Source organism: Mandrillus leucophaeus, unplaced genomic scaffold (assembly GCF_000951045.1).
Source record: "Mandrillus leucophaeus isolate KB7577 unplaced genomic scaffold, Mleu.le_1.0 Scaffold577, whole genome shotgun sequence".
Classification (NCBI taxonomy): Eukaryota; Metazoa; Chordata; class Mammalia; order Primates; family Cercopithecidae; genus Mandrillus; species Mandrillus leucophaeus.
The window spans coordinates 1006294-1015204 of record NW_012106219.1 but is presented as its reverse complement, the minus strand read 5'-3'; positions in this window follow the sequence as shown (position 1 = coordinate 1015204).

The window sequence follows — 8911 nt, the reverse complement described above, 5'->3', positions numbered from 1 at the left end:
TCTTTGCAATTCTTCCTAGGATGCCGTCTTGCTTCTGATTTACTATCCTGACTTGGGGGTGACAGTGGCACTTTCAAAGGCTTCTGCTTGGTCCTCCTACATAATGACTATTAATCCATAGGCCAGGGAGCCAATATGAAGGTTTTGCCAGCTAAGGTTATCCACCCTAATTATACATTCAGTGATTTAACCATAAAATGCATTCATTGGTCAATCAGATCCACTGTGAGTTGGAACTGAGCCCAAACTCCACTGGTCCCCATTCCAACTGGAGAATTACGCTGGTATCAGGGTCAGCTCAAACTTTGTATCTAACAGTTCTCGAACACTTGATATTCCTCTTTCTTCCAGTGCATGCTCTCACCTAGCAAATGGCCACAAGTCCTTTTGAGGAGCTACCTATCAAAAGGAGTCATTTCATAATTTATAGGCAAGAGAAGACTCCTCAAGTTTGAGGTGCTGCTTCTGCCAGCCAGAGGGTTCAGAGCACTAGTGGGCTGGAGTGAGCACATTCCATCTTGCAGAAGCCATTTGTGAGCATTTCTTTTTAATTCTGTGTTTGGTGACATTATGTTGGTAGCTTGAAATTGACCAAGGTGGGAGTGTTTACATTACGGAAATTGGCAAATATTAAAATGTCCTTTCCCACCACCCCCTCCCCTGAGAGTTGGTTGTTAAATTTTTTTACAGTACGTTACAGATTCAGGGGTAAATTGGATGATTTGATATTCTCAGGTTCATCTATCCAAATGCCCCATCCTAGCTCTTAGAGTAATACTCTTTTTCCTTTCAAGAACAAGATGTGGGCTAGGAGACCCTGAAAGTCCATGCATTTGGTTGCCTTTTCAACCCTTCTGCCCTTAAAATCAGCTCCTGTGCCTGTATTTTAGTTTAGTTTGCTTTAGGCTACAGGAAGTCACATTCTTACTAAAAATTGTCAGTAGAGGCCCTCTGGCTTTCATGGTGTGACTTAAGGTGAGAGGTAGCTGCCCTGAGGCATCATTTTATTTTACAAGGTATACAATTCCATCAACAGAATCAAGCCCCTCTATTGTCCTTACAGTTATTGTCCCCACACTGTTCAAACAGTATTGCTACTACCTATCCCAATGCCCCACCTTCTATCTGCACTGCCTCCCAATTAGCCACAGGTGGGAAGCCTCTGTAATCGTGGTATCACTGTGTGGCTTCATTACTACTCACTCACCGTGCCATGGGTCTTTATTGCCATATGGTCGGTAAGTAACCCAACTCTAGCATTCCATCCTGAGTGCAGACACTCAGGATGGAATGAGAGTGTATTACCGAACTAGCTTCCTCTTGGTAACAAGCCTGGCTGATTGATCAGTATCACCAGGGTCATATTTTGAGAGGTAGTATGGACTACTGCGTTTCAAGACAATCTGTCTGGGTGGAGGAAGGAGAGGAGTTTATCTGCTGAACCCATCTTGTTTTGATTAAAGATTTACCCCAAGGACATTAACTCCACTGCACTTACAGCTACACTTTGTTAGAAGCCCAACAGTTAGGCACTAACTCAGCCCTCTTGGGGTGGGAGGTGAGATGTGTGTGGCTTGGGGAAAGGGAGGGGAACCATCGGGATGTGCTCATGTAGTCTGTTGCTTCCTTAGTCTCTGGGCAGAGCCCATACAGTTGGTTGCTATGGTGGCAGTTGGGGAAATAAGTGGTCAATGACCCTGGAGTCAGGCCAAGCTGTTTGGTTTATAGGTGACATATACACTGCTTGATAATGTCTAACACACTGCCCTTCTTGAATCTTGTTTTCAGCATTTCTTTAATTCCATTTAGTGTTCTTCCAATAAATTCTCATTTTTTGCTTGCTAATCAGAGTCCATTTCTGTTTCATGAGGCCAAGGAAATAATTTTAAGCAATATTTTATACTCTCCTTAGTGCTCCAAACACTGCTGTATACTTATTCGGTGCTAATGCTCGATGAACTGCAGAAACTTATCTATGTACTGTGCCACTTATCTATCGCTGTATAACAAACTGCCCCCAAATTAATGACTAGAGCAATAATGATTCACTGGTTCTCCTGCTTATCTTCTCTGGTAGGTGGGTGGGTGTGGGCTCAGACTCTCTCTCCATGTGTCATCTTCATAGGGACTAACCCACATTTCTTACGTGGCACCTGGATTTTAGGACAGCAAGCGCTAATGCTCTTATCAAGGTGCTTGCTGAGGTCCTATTGGCCAAACAAGTCACAAGGCCAAGCCCGGCATCAATGTGGAACTCTGCACAAAGGCATGAATGTCAGTAGGTGTGATTCATTGTAGGCCATCAGTGTTACAGTCTACCACGGGGTATTTACATTGTTCTTTGGAGCACAGACTTCTGGTGGTCCCCCAACAGCTGTTCTCCCTTGCTTCTGTATTAAGAGATCCCTGAATTCTGTTAATGAACTCATGATTCTCAAAAAAAATATTTTTTTCCCTGTATCCCCACAGTAAGGTGTGGCTTTATGTCCATGTTTTGATCAATGGGATGTAAACGAAGGTGTATTGTGGCAGTTTCCAGGAACTTTCCTTAAGTGAGAGCAGGCGTGTGCCTCTGGCTTTTTCTTTATGCCTTCCCGCACCCCGCTGTTTAAAATGTGGGTGTGACTTTTGGCTGCCATCCTGGACCCTTAAGCACCCTCCAGGGATGATAGAGTTATGAGTTGTAGGTGCCTGTGTCCCCTGAGGACTTCACTGAGGAGAACTTTCACTTAGTCCTGGAATTCCTACCTCTAGACTTTTACCTGGGATACTAATCTTTTATTTAATCTATTGTTATTTTGGGTTCTGTTATTAGCAGCTAACATAATCCTGTCATACTGTTGAAGTATAGTCTCTCTCTATGTTTTTAGACTATACTCGACAGTATGTAATTATTTTATTTTTATTTATTTATTTTTTTTGAGACAGAGTCTCACTCCGTTGCCCAGGCTGGAGTGCAGTGGCGTGATCTCAGCTCACTGCAATCTCCACTTCCTGGGTTCAAGCAATTCTCTTGCCTTAGCTTCCTGAGTGACTGGGACTACAGGCGTGCACCACCATGCCTGGGTAATTTTTGTATTTTTAGTAGAGATAGGATTTCACCATTTTGGCCAGGCTGGTCTCAAACTCCTGGCCTCAAGCGATCTGCATGCCTTGGCCTCTCAAAGTGCTGGGGTTACGGATGTGAGTCACCACACCTGGCCCACAGTATGCAATTTATTACCTTCTACTCATCTTCACCCAAAACATTCTGATGGCTTTTATTGATTAGAAGAGGAGGAAAATGCATTAAGTTTAGTTGGCAGAAATTGTGTGAGTTTAAATCAGTGCATTTAGAGAAACATGTGTAGCTCATCAAGTCATTAAGAAAACAAGAAAAAGGAAACAACAAAATGCTTGTATTCCTGTAGCCCACAAGAGACAAATCTAGAACAATGCTGGGGTCTGGTCAAGTAGGGAAAGCTCTCAGTAAGACCAAGCACAAACCCCACTTCTGGTTTCCTTGGTTTGGGGCTGTCTCATGTTAATGATACCTTTGATGAGAAAAACCACATGCAAATGAAACAATTCGTTGTCCCCACTTGGAGGTGCAGTGGTGGTGGTGGTGAGAGCTAGGGAAGGGTTTGTGCATCAGACAAAGGTTGGGATTACAAGGGTTGTAAATGAACCAGATGTGCCTTCAGTCACAGCCACTTATTAACTGCTGTATGTCTATGTGACTCCTGATGACTTGGTCAAAGAAAATATCAACAAACTGCCTTAGCTGTTTTCCTTGATGGGGAGAAATCAACACATTTGGAAATGGAAGAGTTTCCTCTCTTGGTGCAGTGGCTTTGTGCATTGGCTTGAGCTGTAGTAATGTGGCAGTTTGTTGCTTCAGTCACCTATCCTGGCCCTTGCCACTGCTGGGGAGAGTTGAGCCTGCACTGAAGGCATAATAATACTGGCTCAATACAAACATTACGGAAAAAGTTTTAACTTTTTTTTTTTAAAGGTCTGTCTGTTATCTTTACACCTCTGTTACCCACCCCACCACTCCAGAAATGAGCCAGAGCCTTTGTGATGGCTAGATTTGTTTGAATATTTAATCTCCTTCCCCATCTGTTTTGAGAAATATCTAGTCTCTTTATCAGAAGAGAGCTTAAAGTCTCACCAACATTCTTGTCCCAGGTATCATGGGCTGAACTGTTTCTCTCAAATTTATATTTCGAAGTCTTAACTCCCAGTACCTCAGAATGAAACTGCATTTGGAGATAGGGTCTTTACAGAGGTAATTAAGTTAAAATGAGGTTGTTAGAGTCATTCATTGGAAAAGTATTTGTCAAATGTCTACTATGTGCCGGGCACATGTTAGGCATGCAGCCCCACTGGTTAGGAGAACAGATATAGACCTACCTTCGTAGACCGTCTGGCTTCGTGGACATGCAGCCTGTGTAGTCACATAGTTCTCCAGGTTAGAAAGACTCTGTGGTCGGTTTAAGGCTCTGTTGTCACCATCTTGAAATTCTTAATAATTTTTGAATGAGGAGTTCTGCATTTTTTTTTTTCCTCTGGACCCTGCAAATTATGTAATTGGTCCTGCTCATGGGAATTGGTGTACTAGGAGAATCAATCGTATTCTCTGCACTGAGGAGTGTGGTTTGGTGGCATGGAGAGAAGGTCAGTGTAGCAGAAGTAGTAGAGTATAAAAAGATGAAGATGATGATATTCACAATGGTGGGAAGGAGGGGAGCCTGCTGCTGGGGGATGAAAAGATAAATGAGTGGAGCAGCAGGGATTCTTTTTTATTTCCTTCACTTTTTCCTCCCAAATCTTATTATTAACCCTGAATAATTCAGATAAACTGAACAGGTCTCTATTCCTTGAAACCTGAAAGAATCTAACAAGCACATATGGGAAGTTATTTAAGTCATGGGATTGAAATAGAGCAAGAAGAGAGGAGAATTGAAGATGCTTGAAGACCAGTGTTTCCCACACTATCTATGAAAGAACTTTTCATTCTTTTTCATTACCCTTTTGTCATGAACTGATATTAACACTGTGGAATGTAAAATAGAAACAAATTGCAAAAAATTATAATGAAAACAGAGGCACACCAAATATTGTACAAGCTCACATTTTTTATATTAAACAGAAATAGAATTACATTTCAATAAAAATAATCAGAAGAAACATAAATGAAAGAAAAAAATTACAAAATGTACATTTATTGAGAGTGTCCAGATAGATCATTAATAAAGAGAATTGCCATTATCCTCCTAATATTTATCACTTCACAGCCATAACAACTAACAAAAAGTTGGGAGAGAAGTAGCAATTTCCCACTAAACAACCAGCATGAATGTTAATATTTGAAGTTTTAATGTGACAAATGAGTGGGCTCTTTGCTTGTTAAATTGTCTAATCTAGGTTGGATTGGTGACATGCTACTTGCAGGAGATGATGTATATCTAAATTGTTTTTATATTTTATTTTAACAACACTAGTAGTATAAAAACTAGTCTCTCAAAAGTATGTTGAAGGGAATGGAAGAAGAGTTAAAGCAATTTAACAAAATCAGGATAATCACTTTTAACTTTTATCCTTAATGACGGAAACAATGCGTTATTTTCAAAATTCATCTTCAATCTTTCATCAGTAGCCAGTTTCAAAAACTGTCACTCCAATTATCTTTCAATGAAATAAATGGATTTTGGATCCATGAATTTCTTGCATGTGGAGCTTATTTTGATAGAAAATACTCAGATATTTTATCAAATTTATAATTAGTTTTTAAAATATTTTGTATATAAATGTCCTTTAAGTTTGATGGCTTTACTGTTTCATTAGTCTGTAATGATTTTAGCACTTCACTATGAGTTATGGCTAAAAACTCAATAACAGGGGATTATACTTCTGAGTAAAATTAGTACAAACTCCTAGTTGTTTAATTCTTTGGAATTACTTCTCTGATCATTATTTAGTTTACTACTATGATTACTAACACATTACTGATGTGTGTCTTGTATTGGCAAAATTGGACAGTAAGGCTTGTTTTGCCATCTATAATTTAGGGTGAAAACAAATGACACAAATTTTACTTCCCTAATTTAGGTAAGAATTTCCAAAAAATAGGCTTGATTAAAAATGAAAACGATTGTAAAAACAACAAGTTATATAAGTAAATAAATATTTACATTTTCATAGATTTTTACTCTTGGGTTGCAGGTGACAAACTTTGAAATTTTACTCATTGTAAGGCCGGGCGCGGTGGCTCAAGCCTGTAATCCCAGCACTTTGGGAGGCCGAGACGGGTGGATCACGAGGTCAGGAGATCGAGACCATCCTGGCTAACACGGTGAAACCCCGTCTCTACTAAAAAATACAAAAAACTAGCCAGGCGAGTGGCGGGCGCCTGTAGTCCCAGCTACTCGGGAGGCTGAGGCAGGAGAATGGCGTAAACCCGGGAGGCGGAGCTTGCAGTGAGCTGAGATCCGGCCACTGCACTCCAGCCTGGGCGACAGAGCGAGACTCCGTCTCAAAAAAAAAAAAAAAAAGAAATTTTACTCATTGTAATGTGGTACTATTGCACATGACAGGGACACAACCATGCCACCTACAACTCAAGAACCAGGTTGAAGACTACCTGAACTGTTTAACAAGCAATGTCCAATGATCACGCACTTGGATAGTCCTGAAATGTCAAATCGATATAAACACTGCTAAGCACTTATCCTTTTAATTTCAGTACTTATTTCCTTGTGGACTAAACACAAACAGTTTGCAGACTGACACTGTTCCAAGAACCACACTTTGAGTAGCATTACTCTAGGGAACACTTGCATTGAAGGGACTGGCAGAAAGAGAACTAGTGAAGGAATTTATGAAGTAACAAGGGAGGAGAACAAGGAGACAATAGATTTGTGGAAGACTAGGGAATTTTTAAGAGGAAGTGGTTAACTACATTGACTGCAAGAAAGGTCAGGTAGGTTGAGGACCAAAAGAAGCCATGGCATTGACAATTATCATCAGCGACATTTGAAAGAGTGATTTCAGTAGGGTGCTCTTGGTGGTAGTGAAAGAAAGCCAGGGACCAGCAGGCTGAGAAATTGGGGAAGCAGAGACAACCAATGGGGACTACCCTTCTAAGGAGCTAAGTGGTTAAGAAATGGAAATAGTGTGGTAGCTTGGGGGTATAAAAACTTTGAAGGAAGACTTTTTTTTTTAGACTGTTCCCCAAATTTTAATGTCACTGAAGGGTTCTGAAGCTGAAGAGAGTTCCCTCTCTAGATAGAAAGTCTAAGAAATATATATATAATTTGTAGGAGTCTTACAGTAATCTTAAAATTACCATGCAGGTTGGAAGAGATCCATGAATTTCAACAAGTTCAGGGGGAACTTCTTTTAAGACTCTGCTGAAACTTTTTTTTTTTTTTTTTTTGAGACAGGGTCTTGCTCTTGTCACCCAGGCTAGAGTACAATGGCACAATCTCAGCTCACTGCAACCTCTGCCTCCTGGGTTCAAGCGATTCTCCTGCCTCAGCCTCCAGAGTAGCTGGGATTACAGGCACCCGCCACCACACCCAGCTAATTTTATATTTTTAGTATAGATGTGGTTTCACCATGTTGGCCAGGCTGGTCTCAAACTTCTGACCTCAGGTGATCCACCTGCCTTGGCCTCTCAAAGTGCTGGGATTACAGGCGTGAGCCACCGTGCCTGGTCTAGACTCTGCCGAAATTCTAATATTTCTTTGGTAGTGCAACAGAAAACTGTAAAGATTTTGATGGTGAACTCAATTGCTTCTGAGTTGTGTAGATGGAAAATATATTTTATTATTTTTTCCTTCAAATTTATTTTAAGCTCCCGGGTATATGTGTAGGATGTGCAGGTTTGTTACACAGGTAAATGTGTGCCATGGTGGTTTGCTACACAGATCAACCCATCACCATGGTATTAAGCCCAGCATCCATTAGCTCTCCTGACCCTCTCGCTCTCCTGACCCTTCCGCCCTACAGGCCCCAGTGTGTGTTGTTCCCCTTCCTGGGTCTGTTTTATGGTATGTATGTGTGTGTATATATATGTATCTATTTATGTGTATATATTATGATATATACACCACACTTTTAAAAACTATTATTTTAGGGTTAGGGATACATGTGCAAGTTTGTTGTACAGGTAAACTGCGTGTCTCTGGGGTTTGGCGTGTACAGATTTTTTCACCATCCAGGTAACAAGTGTAGTACCTGATAGGTAGTTTTTTGATCTTCTCTCTTCTCTCACCCTACACCCTCAAGTAATCCCCAGTGTGTGTTTTTCCCCTCTTCATGTCCACGTGTTCTCATTGTTTAGCTCCCACTTATAAGTGAGAACATGCGGCGTTTGGTTTTCTGTTCCTGTGTTAGTTTGCTGAGGATAAAGGCTTCTGGCTCCATCCACGTTCCTGCAAAGGACATGATCTCATTCCTTTTTATGGCTGCAGGGAAATATATTTTACATACTAGTGAACATAGTTAAATTAATCCATGATCAAGATATACATTCTTTTGTAAATTGAGAAATCTCTTTATCATAATTGTACTATGGTAATAAATAAACTGGTTTTAAATAAAGCAAGTGATATCCACATATGAAGAGAGTTTACTTCAGTTCCTAGAACTTTCCCTCGCTTTCCTGCTGTCTCTACTTTTAGTAAGCAAGCATTTATTGTATGCGTAACACTGGGCTAGGTACTAAGGCAATGAGGATATCCAAGATTTGGTCTCTATCCTGAAGGCACGCACAGGAGAAACATTATCAGTCATGATGCTTTCTGTTGCTAACAAGTAAAAACCTCAGCTCAGCTTACCTCAGCTCCAGGGCTGGCCAAATCAAGAGGCTCATTTATAACACTAAGGATCCAGATTCTTTTGAAATTCCTCCTGCACCAATCTC